This window comes from Canis lupus, chromosome 2, assembly GCF_011100685.1.
Source record: "Canis lupus familiaris isolate Mischka breed German Shepherd chromosome 2, alternate assembly UU_Cfam_GSD_1.0, whole genome shotgun sequence".
Taxonomy (NCBI): Eukaryota; Metazoa; Chordata; class Mammalia; order Carnivora; family Canidae; genus Canis; species Canis lupus.
In genome coordinates, this window is record NC_049223.1 from 6,405,702 (window position 1) to 6,421,570 (window position 15,869).

A 15,869-nucleotide genomic window follows, 5' to 3' on the forward strand; every position below is an offset into this window, starting at 1 on the left:
TGCCTTTTTGCTCTAGTCTTTAAAATACATGTAAGTTGTCAGGATAATAATTGACCTTCACTTACTGAATCCCCAGCCTCCACCATTATTCAGCATATTGGACAAATGTATGCATCTTATTAGAATATATCTGCATAGAACCCAGCCATGTCAGTAAGGTCTGGCCATGGGCACTAAGAAAGACCCCTGTGCTGCTAATTTAGCCCTTCACCTTAATTTCAACCAAGGTGCTAAGTGCTTCTTAGACTTTCAAAAGTGGCATTTTTCAAAATAGAGGGTAAAATATGGAGTGAGAACATTTTGAAATCTACATCTAATGCCAGGTGCAGCATATTAGTCTTTCACTATTAGAAGAAAGGGACATTTTTTTTCCTCATATAAAGCTGACAAATTAAGAAGAAATACATGCAGTATTTTAAAATTCATCCATGTAAGTGAATTGCTGAAAGTCTGTGCATCAGTGATTCTGCTAGATCTTGCAAATTTGTGAAAACATTACACAATTGTAGACAATCCCTGTCCTTAAATGGACCCACAGCTTAGTAAGGGAAACAGATGTTCCAACAAATGAGTGCGGAACAGTGAGATAATGAGTAATGGATACTTTTGTATAATAAAAAGGGAACTTGCACCCTAGCTATTTATTGAAAGTCCTGTGATATTGTTCTCTAATCTTTGCGGTAGATCTTCACTTATGAGGAAGGTTAGATGCCCTGTTTAAGGCTGATCATCCCAGGAGGGGAGTTTATGTTTAAAACGCCTGCTTCCTTTCCTACATGCTCACCCCAGCCAGAGATGTTCTGTATTTCTCGAAGGAGCTGGAATCAAAGGCACTACTTAGAAGAAGGGTTAACTCTAAATGTTCATCCCCTGCCTCCACACCCCACCTCAGTTACCAGGGCCAGAGTGGAAATAGGTCTAGATCCAATGAGTTGCACAGCAGCTCATGGAAAACTCCAGCATTCAAGCTCTTCCTGGTGGTGGGGAGAAGGGGACACTTCATCACTTGGTGGTATATTTCTTCCTGCCTGAGATTGTGAAAAATATCAAAATGTGTAAAGAAACATTGTTTGGGCATTAGAAACACTGCCTTGAAATACAATATGGTGGTCTTCCAGTTCTTTATTTGATGAAAGATAGAAGTCATGTTCAATTCAATTCAGTTCAACAAAAATACACTGAGGGTCTTCTGTACCAGAGTGGTGGTGATAGGAGCGTGTGATGTGGGCCTCAAGGGCCTTAGCTGCACATCAAGCAGCAGTCAGTGAAATGATTCTAAAAGGCCTTATTCAATGTTCACTTGAAATGTCTTGGATCAAATCCTAGAAAGCAGTGCTGCCCTCAAGTAAAATTTTCCCACATTTAACGTTCAAAACACTTGGTTGCTAGAAAACTCTGTAAAGAACTTTTACAGAAAATCAAACTCTTAGGGCAAAGGTTATGACATTTTGTTGCCTGACTCCAGAATGAAATAGTCTTTTATTCCTTGTCCTCTATTTGTACTGGGTTAGAATACTTCACTTTGAAATGTATTTGCATGTAGTTTTAAAATGAAAGAGGATGGCAAGAAAAAGAAAGAAGGCAATTACTCCAAATATTTTTTGATTGTTAGACATTATATTTGAAAAAAATATAATTTCCTCTGTGGTGTTGGTGGGGCTTCACAAGATTGACAGAACCCAAATGAAGTGTCATAATCAAAAATGATTATGTTGCTATTTTCATAGAAGTCATTTTTTTCCCAAAGAATTAGCCTGGAAGTGATTGAAGTCAGATACTTTTATCCTGTGTAAATTCTAACTCATACAACTCATTATCAGTTTCCAGTTCTCCATTTTTATGCTTATCTACACTATCCCATTTTTCTTTCTTTCTTTCTTTCTTTCTTTCTTTCTTTCTTTCTTTCTTTCTTTCTTTCTTTCTTTCTTTCTTTCTTTCTTTCTTTCTTTCTTTCTTTCTTTCTTTCTTTCTTTCTTTCTTTCTTTCTTCTTTTCTTTTCCTTCCTTCCTTCCTTCCTTCCTTTCTTTTTTAGAGAGAGAGAGAGAGAGTGAAGGGAGGGAGAGAGAGAGAGAGAGAGAGAATCTTAAGCAGGTTCCACACCCAATGTGGAGCCAGACATGGGGCTCCATCTCACAATACCCTGAGACCATGACTTAAACCAAAATCAGGAGACAGATACTTAACTGATTGACTCCTCCCTGCCCCAGGCACTCTACACTATCTTGTTTTTCTAAAGTGTTTTCATGTGACTTTTATACTCAGGAAAGTAAGACATAAGCTGCTTTATATTCTCAGTGGATATGATTAAACATAACTATATGCTTATATTCCAGAGAATTCCATTAAAGGAAAGATAAACCAGCAGCAAAACCAGGACGAGTACCAAGATCTCCTGACATGTCCATTTCTCTTTTCCTTTGAACCCCTGCCTTTCAGAACCAGAGCCTTGATGCTCAAATGGGAGCAAGCAGCTAGCAGCCCTCAAGCCAGCTTTCAAGGCTTACATGTGAGCCTTGTGGCCACAGTTGCTCCCATGAAATGAGGTCTTGTAGCAATCTCACTTTTATTTCCCTGATTAATAAAAATATTCCAGTTCACTGGCCTCTTAGCAGAAATGCCAAGGGTATTTTAAAAAGAAAATTAAAGACAGCCTTTCGTGTGCCTTCTGTGTGGTCTATATTCTGACCATTTATGAAGAAAAATATTATTCTCTTTGTTTCACATGGTAAGACACATTCATTCATTCATTCATACAAGTCGTTTGTCCCAAGTTTCAGTATAGTCCACCTGCATCTAGCAATGGGTGTGTGTGTGCATGCATGTGCGTGTATGTGTTATGTAAGCATTCAAATTTGCACAATTTTGCAATTCTTAACCTTTCTGCATAATCAATATCTTTAGACTTCATAAGATGGATGGCCCAGGCCTCTCTTGACTTTAGAGAGGACCAAGCAGTCACAATGGAATCAGAACTGTCATGAGGCATATTTACAAAGCATAGGAGCAGTCACAATGGAATCAGAACTGTCATGAGGCATATTTACAAAGCATAGGAGCAGAGGGAGATGGAGGAGGCTCCTTTAGGTGGGTCATGCATGTGCAGTGGGGCTCTCCTACAGACAAGACGAGATGGGGTGTTGGAAGCTGAGAAATCAGGGGAACCTGCTGTGGCATGGGTAGAGGACCACATGCATGGGACATGCTAGGAAGCTGAGTGGCAGAGATGAGCATGCTCTACCTCTGGAGTTGACCCTGACCCTCTGGTGTGGAGTATGGGAAACCATGGGAGGACTTTAAACAGGGAAGTGCACTCAGCTGTGATGCATAAAGTCACTCTGAGGGTGGGCTGAAGCATTAGAGGTAGAAGAGACTAGGAATGGGGAAGCTAGTTAGGAGCCTATTGCCATAATCCAGGCAAGACAGGAAGAGGTTCTAGGCTAAGGCAAAGACAGAGGGGAAGCAGCAGATAGAACAGGCTTAGCTTGAGACTTTGTGGAAGTATTTTGAAGGCAGTTGGACAAAGAATTGAATCTTGATAAGCCTCAGGTTTCTAATCTGTGAGGTTAATATAACACTTTGAAAAATTATATCAGGGTGAGATGAGGTCACCATCCTCACCACCAATGAGCCCTTCTTCTTTCTACTCCCATGCCAGTCATACTGGCCCCCTGGTGTTTCCTGAAATATACCTTGTATAGTCACACTCAGAGCCATACCACCCACTGCTCCCCCTGCTCGGATGGTTCTTTTTTTTTTTTTTTTTTAATGGTTCTTAATTAAATGCCACCTCATCAGAGATGTCATTCTGACTGCCCTATTTAAAATAGTGTCCCCCACATCCTTTGTTCCCCCTTATTCTGCTTTATTTTTGATAGAAATTTTCACTGCAGATATGTTATTTATGTATGTACATAATCCCTGTCTTTGTTCACTAAAATGTAAGATCCATAAGAGAAGATACCTGTTTTGTTCACTAGTGTCCCCAGAACCTAGAAAAGTTTCTAGCTTATTGTAGATACTGTGGTTTATAATAAGAAATACATATTTGATTTTCATCCACTTCCTGACACAGAGCTCCCCAAGCCCTTGGAATTTCCTGTGATGAGAATGATAAAGGTTTCTTTTTATTGTTAACGAGTGAGTTTTGGAAAGCACCTAGACATGGAGGCTGGTGGCCCATGGAACCTACCATATGATGAGAGGGTTGAAACTCGGAGTCCCACCCAACCCTCTACCCCCATACCCTGACTTTCTGGGAGGGAAGAAGATGGGAGATTGAACTCAATCACTGATGGTCAGTGATTTAACCAATCATGCCTATGTAATGAAGCATCCCAAAACACCCAAAAGGCTAGCCTTCCGAGAACTTCCAAGTTGATGAACCAGAATGCATCCATGTGTTGCCGTGCTAAGCCCAAGACTCCACAGGGACATAAGTTCCTGTGTTCAGGGACTCGCCCTATGTTTCTCTTCATCTGGCTGTTGATTCATATCCTTTGCAATAAACCAGTAATCAAGTGAGTAAACTGGTTTCCTCAGTTCTATGAGCCACTTTGGAAAATTAATTAAGGAAGGGGTTGTAGGAGCCTCTCTGATTTATAAACAGATGGTCAGAGCACAAGTAACAACCGGAACTTGCAATTGGCATCTGAAATGGAGACTAGTCTTGTAGGACTGAGTTCTCAACCTGTGGAATCCGATGCTATCTTCAGGTAAACAGTATCAGAATTAAGTTGAATTGTAGGACACCCAGAAGGTGGCAGAGAATTGCTTGGTATGGTGAAACAACCCACACATTGGAATTGGTGTCAGCAGTCTACAAATATTTTGAGTGAATACCTGAATCCTGCCACTTTTTATATCTCTACATCTATCTATGTTTCTATCCATCCACCTACCTGTCTCTCTGATCAAAGCAGCTACAGTAGTGGTGATAAGACTACCAGGACTAATAATAATAATTTATTGAATATCTACTACTCAGGCAATATATAAGTGATTTATATGGACTTTCTCATTTAATTCTCAAAAAATATATGAGGGGCATCTGGGTGTCTGTCAGTTAAACATCAGACTCTTGCTATCAGCTTAGGTTGTGATCTCAGGGTTGTGAGATTGAGCCCCACATTGGGCTCTCTGCTGTGCTTGGAGCCTGCTTGGGATTCTCTCTCTTTTCTTCTCCCTCTGCTCCTCCCCCTGCTCGCTCGTGCTCTCTCTCTTTCTCTCAAAAAACAACAACACAAAAACACAACAAAAATTGAAATAGGTAATCACTAGTAACCAATTCCTCTGGATGATTAAATTAATAGATAACATTGAATATGGATGATAAAAAGAAGAGAAGAGAATTTTATGACTCTTGGCTTCTGGCTTGAGTATCTGATGGATAATGTGTCCTCACTGAGACACGGGAGGAAGAAACCAGTCAGCAGGAAAGACAACAGACACTTTTGTACAGACTGACTTTGAAGGGCCTATGGAACACCCTGGTGGAGATTTCCAGTAGATTATTAGGAATATGAACTTTTTGTACTCTAAAGACACCTTAACAAGCCATAAAAATAAAACAGGGAGTCGTTAGTATACAGGTGGAATTGAGACTATGGAAGAGATTGCCTACAGAATGTGAACATGAGCTGAAAATGGGGGATAAGATTTTGGATAATATCTATGTAGTAAGAGGTGGGGTAAGGAAGAGGAGCGCACACTTGCAAGATTCAGTAGGGAAGGGAAAGGACCAAGTGAGAATGGGTTTCATAAACAATTGTTTAGTCTTCTCTGGCTATTTCTGGGATAATCAGAGGTCCCTAGAGGTTCAGATGTATTCTTAGGGTTTCCAGAGGAGATGGCTCCAGCATGCTAAGTCAGGAAGAGGAGATCCAAGAGCTAGCATAGAAGATGACCAGCGCCATGCACCTGACATGTTCCAAGCCTCTCATACAGCTGATTGCTATGCCCCGTGATGTGCTCTCACAAATACTGGCATGCCTACTTCATCTTGCAGGACCCTCTGGTACCACTCACTCTTGATGTGGAGGAAACTTTTTTGGGGAGAGATATCTCAATGAAGATATGTAATAGTGTGACCAATTCCTCCAAAGTGGATAACTGTCACATACTAGTTTTTATCAACTTTGGAAATGATAAAGAGAATCTCAGACTTGCAAATGCAAAAAAAAATAAACGTTTCAGTTGAAAGAGAATCTTGGTGGTTTGGTGTTTGGTACAGAGGCAACATCCTTCGTTTCTATCAAATAAACTTCACTTGAAAGGAGGTAACTCTATCAAATTTCAGACATTTACAGCATAATATATCAGCATAAAAACTAAAAATTTCAGCTTACAGTTTAGAAAGACTAGAACAAGGCTAGGAAGAAATGAAATGGTACATTTTTCTGAGTGACCCTCTTCAAAGATGGCCCTTAAACAGAAGGCCAGACTGATAAAGAGAAGAAGCACAGTAGGAAGAGAATATCAACCAGGAAACCAAGTCCTACCCCTGGCTCTACCAAAACCAGCCCTGTGACCCTTCTAGGCTTTAGTACTTTCCTTTGTAAAATGAAAGAGGAGGACTTCTTTTTTTTTTTCTATAAACATAATAGTCCCCAGTTACCATGGGGGATTACATTCCAAGATCACTAGTGGATGTCTGAAGCCACAGAGAGTATCGAATCCTATATATACTATATTTTTTCCTATACAGATATACCTATGATAAAGTCTAATTCTGGCACTGTAAAAGACTAACAACAATAATAAAATAAAACAATTTAGTAATATGTGGTAATGAAAGTTATGTGAAAGTGGTCTCACTCAAAAAAATCTCATTGTGCTATGTTCACCCTTCTGATGATGATGTGAGATGATAAAAGGCCTTCATGAGGAAATGAAGTAAGGTGAATGACACAGGGTGACATAGCTTTTGATAGATCAGATGTAGGACCATCTGCTTTGAGACCACGGTTAACTGCAGGTAATTCAAACTGAAGAAAATAAAACTGCAGATAAGTGGGTATCACAGGATGACTGCATTAAAATATGAGCTCCTTCAGAACTGGGATTGTATCTATTAATTCCTTCCTGTGGTTTGCATCTTTTATTTATTTTTTTATTTTTGAAGATTTTATTTATTTATTTGAGAGAGAGAGAGAGAGTAGAATACACAGTGGGGAGAGACCGTGTCACTGTGTGGTGAGAGAAGAACTCCACTGTCACTCTCTTTGGTCCAGTGTGAAAGAAAACGTGAAAGTCCACTTCCCCTGGGGCTTCTAGAAGAGTCTCTTTTCCTAAGATAGGCAGTTTGCAGTGGATCACAATTTTTAAAGATGAGATTCTAGTCGGGGTTCTGATGGGACCTACTGAATCACAGGGTCTTGAGCAGAAGTGGACCAGGTCTCATATGTAAAAAGACAGACCTGGATAATTGCTAGAATTCCTCCTTGCTCTAAGATTCCAAGAACATCCACTTCTTTACAATGACTGGCCGTAGCCCACAGAGCAGATAAAAATGACCTGGTACCCCACACCCACAGTAGTGAGCCATTGGCATAGGTCCACAGCTGTATGCATTGGCTGATCAAACTAACCAGGAAGAGATGAATTATTGCCAGGCAAAAGCGCATTTTAAAGATTAAAAAAAAAAGAAACCCTAGGCGGTCCATCGCTCTGCCATCCAGCTAAACAGGCAGCTTTGATGAGTAATCTGTCCGTTGCTCCAAAGCATCAGCTTTCTTCTCTCGCCCACTTTGCTGAAGCAGTTTTCGCCTCCAAAGCAACCCCAGCTGTGCAGATTTCGCCTACCTAACACTTCTCTGTGGATAGATGGTGCAAGGATTGCAGGGATAGTCATGGGGAAGACTCCAGGGCTTGGACCCTTGGACCCTTGTAGATGGATACCTATGACAAGTCACCACATCTTTAGACCATCTCTGAGTGATTCAGTACAGAAGTCTTACAGAAATAAAACTTAAGTGTGACCAGTAAAACATTGGAAAATTGGAAATTTTGTTTTAGCCTTTTTAAAAACACATTTTAGCATGTATCAGTGAGGTGAGGCCATGATTGTCATTTCTCTTTAAAAGCTGGTTTCTCTTACCCTTCTAATTGCTGACTTGATGCTGACAAGGAAGCATCCAGTTAGTTTCTTTCTCACACAATTGCAGGTTCCTTTTTTCTTACTGACTGATGTTACCCTGCTCTGCCATTCAATAAATGAAAGCCTGACTACTGAGGGATTTTCATGGTGGCCTTGGGATCAACTATGTGTAAATAAAGGAACCTAGATACAGTTGTCTATTAAATTATGTTATGGTGTCTGAGGCATATGATTCTGAAACACATTGGAAACCTAGACACATTTCTGATGCTAAAATAGGATTTCCAGGGTTTAACTACTTTGTAGTTTGATAGTTGGTTCAACTTTCAGACCAAAGATTTCAAATTATAATTTCAAACACCAATCAGTGACAGGTGGTCATGAAATAATCTCCTTTCTTAAGGACATGCACAGGAAGCAGGGTATTTCCTTTTTTAAATATAGCCTTTATGCATAGATTTTATTTATATAAAATGTTTATATGGAGTCTTCATAAACAGCACTTACCCTAGTAAGGGTTAGTGTTTTTTAATTCTGCAAATAAACATGCATGAAATTTAGCAACTAGAATCCAAACTCACCCGGCTCACAAGTGATGTTATCTAGATATGTTGATTGGATTTGCGGGAGAAACAGTTGATATTTTTTTTAATCCAATGAATGGATCTGATGAGAATATTTAAAAGACTCAGAAGCTATGTATCCCAAAGAGCATGTTTTTTTTTTTTTTTTTCACTCGATTTCTGTTTCACAAATTGGTTAGCACATTCTTCTCTATGTCCATTCAAGATTCTGGAAGGTTCTGAGGTATTGCCTTTCTGTTAAATGGCCAGGGTAAGAGGGCAACTTCTCTAGTGCAACAGAAGTCGATGGGAAAAATTCAGTTGCAAAAATACCAAGTTACATAAGGTTTTATAAAAATTCAGCTATAGAACCAAGGCCTCAGAGTTTCTGGCTTTTTGGTTTCTATTCCTCTTTGAGCCTTGGCATGAAATAGTGCGTGAACTACCAGCGTTTGAAGGGTCTGTGGACCAATACCCCTGCCGTGTTCTGTTTTTCACATCTCCTCAGCACTGGTTTAGATGTTCACAAGAGTTTATATTTGGAAAGAAACTCTAAAGAGGCAAATATTTAAGTTCTCTCAATTTAGCGGTATGATAAATGATATTAAATTAATTTGTGGTTTTCGTAAGGGAGAACTAGGTTGCATCAGTCAATTGGGTGAGCTCTGGAATTATGCCTAGTAATGGACAATAAGCAACAACTAAAGTTCCTTTTGATTAATATTCAAACCTTCACCAGCTAGCAGTCTCTACACATTTACTACTTTCTCCATTAAAAAAAAATTTGTGAGTTCATTTTCAATCCATCTTTGCTTGCTTCCTAAATCCCTTTAGGGGGTCCACAGATAACTACATCTGTGTACTAAAGAAAATCCATCAAAGCAACCTTGCTGTCTAATTCAGAATACTTCCCACAACATTGTTGGTTATTCTCAAGCAGAATTAGAGAATTTCACTGCTGTGGGAACATGTTTAAAATAAGCATCATTTGTCATAGTCATCTGTCTCCATTGTCTTGAGATACTGGATTTTTAAAGGCTCTCGTGTATTTCTCTTTCTCTTTCTCTCTCTCAAGTATATGGTTCACATATGGCATCTCTAATGATAGCATAATAGAGTTCATTTCTGGTTAGTCAGAAATCAGCACATTTTAGAAATACTGTACTGGATTTCTATGTAACAGATAAATGGCTGTTTCCCATGACCACTTCTTACCCACTAAGTTCTGTGGCAGATATGAAGTCTTTTGTCAGTGATGGCAGCTCATCTATCCGATCCCACTCAAACAATGTAGCTGGGCATAGTTATGCACAGCTCCAACAGTGCAACCCTTACCCGATGCCCTTTATCCCAGAGCACTTCCCAACCACACAGTCACAAAGGAATCCCTTTTCTTAAAAAAAAAAAAAAAAAAAAAAAGTAAGACAAAGATACTCTTTAACCTCCCAAAAAGATCAGGACAAACTACTGTGGAAAGCACTGACAAATCATATTATCAATGTGATTATCATATATTATCAACTGAAGTTGTGGGAGACAAATTAGTGTGGCTCCCCAGCCTCTGGCAATTACATCCGTGGCCCTGATTATGCAATTCCATCCACTTCACTACTCTCATAGAGGGTCCAGGTTGCCCCCTTGATCACATCTGTTGACCTAAGGGTAGATATCTGACACAAAGCAGGCTAATCCCTGCATCTCAGGTATACTTGGCCATAATGATTGGTCCAAGGGACCGACACGTGATCCAAGCCAGACCAGTTAAGTCTTATATGGAATTTTTCACAGTTCAGTTTAGAAGGAAAAATCCTTTTCTCTTGGGTGAAGAGGTTGGTAAGATGTCAGGCTAGAGAAAGAGTGGAAGCAGAGGACAGAGAAAGGGAGAGTCCTAAGGCCCTCTGAGTCCCTGGTTCTAGAGTCTCACCATTCTTCAAACTGCCCCGTGTGTCCTACCTTCCTAAATTTGGTTGTTCAGCGCTTCCTTTCAATTAATCATCTTCCTGTTTAAATTAGTTCAGTTGGGGTACCCATCACTTGTAGTTGAGAAAATCCTGAGTACTTTTTAAAATTTTTATAAAAATTTTTAAAAGATTTTATTTATTCATGAGAGAGAGAGAGAGAGAGAGAGAGAGAGAGAGAGAGAGAAGCAGAGACACAGGCAGAGGGAGAAGCAGGCTCCCCTCAGGGGAGGATGCAGGACTTGATCCCAGGACCCCAGGATCATGACCTGAGCCAAAGTCAGATGCTGAACCACTGAGCCACCCAGGTGCCCCTATAATATCACTTTTAATGCAAGGAAGAATCCCACCATCTGAATATATTCACAGTTTTCAAGTAATCCTCTCTTACTGGATTTAGATCCTTAAAATTTACTGCACCATAAATAAGGTGTGATAAACCTCCTTATTCATAAAATGCTTTATATGTCTTGGATTGTCTCATTAGGGTATACTTTGAAAGCTTTTGATATGTTGATATGTTGTCACCAGATCTTCCTAAAAGCTTTTTTGTAATTCAAGTATAGTTAGAGTATAGAGTATAATGATTCAATAATTCTGTACATTACTCAGTGCTCATCGCCATAAGTGTCCTCTTAATCTCCTTCATCTATTTCACCCATTCCCCCAGCCACCTCATCTCTGGCAACCACCAGTTTGTTCTCTATACATTTCTCTGAAAGCTTTTGATACATTAGCACCAGATTTCCGTCACAAACATTTGTATTTAATGTGTATTTCCAAAAGCGTCTATGCAAGTGTGTGTTTTTTTCAGCTGTCACCACCTCGGGATATGATCATTCTGTTTCTTTAATATGTTTCTCAATTTTTATAGCAAAAAGCACTAACTCATTGTTTTTTCAGTTTGCACTTCTTGGGAAAAGCAGGTCATTCTATAAAGAAGTCCTGGATTTCTGTTACATTTTAAAGCATCATGCTGGTGGCGCTCCTATCACTGTACTAAGGCTTGGCCGCTGCCTGACTCACTCTATCAAAATGCTAACAGAGTTTCCTGCCATCAGAGGGTTTTGTCAAAATATCACGTTGCCTAATTTTGATCCAAAATACCAACAACACTCTTCATGCTGAGAGCAGGAGAAGAGAAACCATCAAGTAAGCAGCCTAAGAGATGATTGCAGGTAGCAGGAGCACTTTTGCTTTATTTTGTTGGGTTTTGTTACATTTAGACTTAGTGATTGAGGGGGATGGGAAAGCCCTTTTACTGGCAGAGAAACTGACCCTAAGGAGGAGACTTTCTTTGGCTCATATTGCTCTCAAATTTTTTTTAATGCACTCACAATAGTTTGTTCTTTTGCTATGGAGCTGGAATGACCTTGGATTTCACAGAGGCACTTTTCAGGACTCTTCCACGTCATCCTTTTCCAAAGCATTTGCAATATTTGACCGCCCAGTGCTCTCACAAAGGACTGAATGACACACTTTCTCTTTTCCTTTGCAGTGATTCCAAATAGGGTGCATTTGCACTCCCTTCCATTAGCAGCAGGCTAAAACTAGCATTATATTATCAGAAGTTGAACTTGTGAACTCTGGGATTCTCAAGAAGAGTCCCCAAGTGAAGACAGGCCATGTCTCATAATTAAAAACTAGGGGAAGCATCCTTTAGAGCACACACTGTTGACTTCTCTGCTGCTCTTGTCCAGGACCAAAAGCCCCTTTTGTGCATACATGGCATGAGTGTGATAGGGCCAAAGAGTTAGCCGATGCTTGAGATTTTCACTGTCCATGCAATAAAAGAAAGAAAGGAGGGAACTATTTTCACTTTATTTTTTGATTAAGTATATGTTGATCTAGTATCCAGTGGTCTGAAAATTATTATGTGAAAAAAATTAATATAGTTGGATCTATCCTAATATATCAAAAGATTTCATTAAAGCATATTGATTTTAGGGCATCTAGGTGGCTCAGTCAGTTAAGCATCTGCCTTTGGCTCAGGTCATCATCCCAGGACCCTAGGATTGAGCCCCACTTCAAGCCTGCTGTTCAGTGGGGAATCTGCTTCTCCCTCTGCCTCTGCCCTTCCTCTTACTCTCTCTCAAATGAATAAATAAAATCTTTTGAATGTATTTATTCATGAGAAACACAGAGAGAGAGAGAGAGGCAGAAACGTAGGCAGAGGGAGAAGCAGGCTCCCCTGCAGGGAGCCTGATGTGTAACTCTATACCAGGACCCTGGGATCACGACCCGAGCCAAAGGTAGATGCCCACCCACTAAGCCACCCAGGTGCCCCAATAAATAAAATATTTTAAAAATATATTGATTTTAATTTTTAATCCATTTACATTTATATATATATAAATACATATCTATGAAAAACACAGACTGATTTAAAAGTGAAAATCAATATGCCTTAATGCAATCTTACCTTAACCTATTATATCAATAATAATGATATTTAAATATATATATATGGTGGGGAAGCAGTCCCAACTCTATTTCTCCTACGTTTTAAGGTTTTTCTTTCCCTTTTTGTCCAGTGTTATACCTTTTCCCTAATGTCACATGAGCACCAACCCCCGCCCCTCCATGTATAGAAAACTACTTTATTTATTTGAGTAAGAAAATTTAGAGATTTCCAGAAGGAAGAAAGAAAACCTATTTGGAGATAGAAACAGAATGGCTTATAGGCTATAGGTTTTTAATTTAACCTTGGTACAAATCACAACTTCCCTGGATCTCAGTTTTCACATTTATAACAGGAAAGGGATTGAGTATTCTCTACAGTGGTATTCAGTTTTACAATTAGAAGATATAGCACAGGCAGGCCTGTCTGGGGAGCCAGGCCCCAAGTTTTTCTTTTATAAAGAAAAGCATTAGGCATTTTTTCTTCTCTTTCTGGATTTTAACCTGATTCCCCTCTAGTTCGTCATCCTCTAATGGGACAGATGGTAGTGTTAATAACGACCATTTCCTGATGCCTATTCTAAGCCAGGATGTATTTGGGGTTCAGATGGGGTGGATTAAGTTGCTCTGTGAGCACATGGTCCAGGAATGGTAGAACCTGGACTTGAACCCACATTGTCAAGCTCCAAAGCCATGATATTTACCACCATGCTATGTTGTTTCCCAGTAGGCTGGTGGTTTTCAAATGTGTTTTCAGCACTGAAATGTTTTAAGTGATATCTGCCATAAAACCTCAAAAGTGGAGCTACTGTATTCTTTGGGCTAAGTAGAGTGGGATGTGGGTGTCGGCCCCTTTGCCTCATCTACAAGTCTACATTCGCTCCACTGTGCTTTCACAGAACTCTGAACTGCATAACATGGGAAAGAAACCACTACACTCCCATGACTACACAAGGCCATGATAGAGCAACACCCACCTTGCCTCCTCTCCAGGAGAGTTTCTAAGTGAAGATCGAGCAGTCAGCGTCCACAGAGGCAGAGGTCCAAGAGCATGACTCACAGCTTAAGCGGTGGTTCCAATAGCCAAAGAGCCAGCAGAGCAGCCCTATTTTAATACTTCCTTTGCGGGCCACAATGACATTATCAGGAGACAAGCAGTTTCTGCACTTCCTTCTGTCTTGAATCTATCACATTATTAATAGACATGATAAGTAGGAATCGTCAGGCCCTTGTTTTTGAGCACCACTGCCATTAACATTGCCAAGTTGATACTGCATCATTTCCCTGAAGTTCAACATAATGGTCAAATGTGAGGACTTTGCTATGAGCAGGCCTGGGTTTCTGTCTGGCCCCACCAACTACTGAGTGGGTTTGGAACAGCTGTTTAATTAAGATGCCATTTTCTCATCTAGAAAATGAAATAAAGTAGGTAAAACCCAACACAGTATCTATCACAATAAGGTTGGCTATTAATATTGTAAGTTAATGAAATATATTCTTCTAGTTATAAAAAATAAGTATTTCCAAAACTTTATTAAAATGGTAATCTGATTATTGAAACATGGGCTCTTCTCTTTAAGAACTTTTTTTAGGTGCTCCTGGGTGACTCAATTGCATAAGCATCTGATTCTTGGTTTTAGCTCAGATCATGATTTCAGGGCCATAAGATGATGAAGCCCGGCATGGGCCTCCATATTCAGCAGGGAGTCTGCTTAAAGATTCTCTCCCTCTGTTCTCCCCTACCCCCACCCCCCTCTCTCTGTCTTTTCAAATAAATAAATAAAGACTTTAAAACTTTGTTGTTGTTTGGATACTCTCTTGAATTGCGTCTAAATTTTTTTGTTTTTATGATTGCCGCAATAAGTCTAGTTAGCCTCATCAGCACAAATAGTTACAAATTTGTTTTCTTGTAATGAGAACCTTTAAGATCTACTCTCTTAACATGATGCAATGTACAACATGGTGACTATAGTTAATAAGAATACTGTATTGTATTTTTGAAAGTTGTGGTTGATTTTTATGTGAGGTTTCTTTCTCAAATATGTAATATTATGTCATATGGGATGTGCTATTTCCATGTTCCTGGTAGCCAGACTTGTCATTACAAAGACAGATGCTGTAATGATCAGAGTTTAGGTGGATTTTATTTTCTATTGATAGCTAAATCCCAGGGTTTTAAGAGAATTTGGAAACTCCTTTTCCCTTTTCTCTCAGCCATATGAAAACTGGAATTACAGAAATCAGTGTTCTGTGTGGCAGGTTTGAGAATTCACTAATGCAGCCTTAATATGGAGCCAGTGGTGGCAAAATTTGCTTTTAGGTCTTTACTGCTCCAGAAATAACTAATGCTTTAATAAAACCTGAAATGTCAATTTTCTAGTGAAGAATTTGCTCTTATTGCCACCTACCTCCTGAAATACCTCAGTCCCTTTCTACTTGTGGAGAAGTGTACTTACAGCACCCACAATTCATCTTTAAATTTCAATTGTTGAATTAGGTGTGCTTGCAGGGCATATGAGCATGGAACCACACAGCTCCATCACTTATTGGCCCCAGCAACAGATAAATGGGAAGAGAAGAGGATTTATTTTGACTGTAGGGGGTAAAAATAATAGTGCATAGCCAATCTGAGCAGATGAGAGTCAGGGGTGAATGTGCAGAAGAGAGAGATGGTGGTGAGTAAAGAGAAGGAGGCTGGAAGTTTTAAGAAGTGACTTAATCAGAACACTAGTGACTTGAAGTGGATTTAAAAGGCATATTGGAAAGAAGTTTGACTTGGTCTCTATGGTGGCAATGGGATTAGAAGACTTGGAGTGAATGCCTAGAATTTTGGCTACAGTAGAGGGTAAATAT

The 15,869-nt window shown here is 39.6% G+C and overlaps 1 protein-coding gene and 1 long non-coding RNA gene across 4 annotated transcripts in view; one reads left to right on the forward strand and one right to left on the reverse strand.

Annotated features, from left to right (window-relative positions):
* LOC111091256 overlaps positions 1 to 14,149 on the reverse strand; it is an 83,756-nt gene extending 69,607 nt beyond the window's left edge. Inside the window, exon 1 of the long non-coding RNA XR_005355169.1 lies at positions 13,994 to 14,149. This is a non-coding gene — a long non-coding RNA (uncharacterized LOC111091256). The remainder of the gene's footprint in view (positions 1 to 13,993) is intronic.
* The window catches only part of PRTFDC1 (phosphoribosyl transferase domain containing 1), a 93,419-nt gene that overhangs the window by 40,271 nt on the left and 37,279 nt on the right, over positions 1 to 15,869 (forward strand). The gene's annotated exons all lie outside the window — the stretch shown is intronic.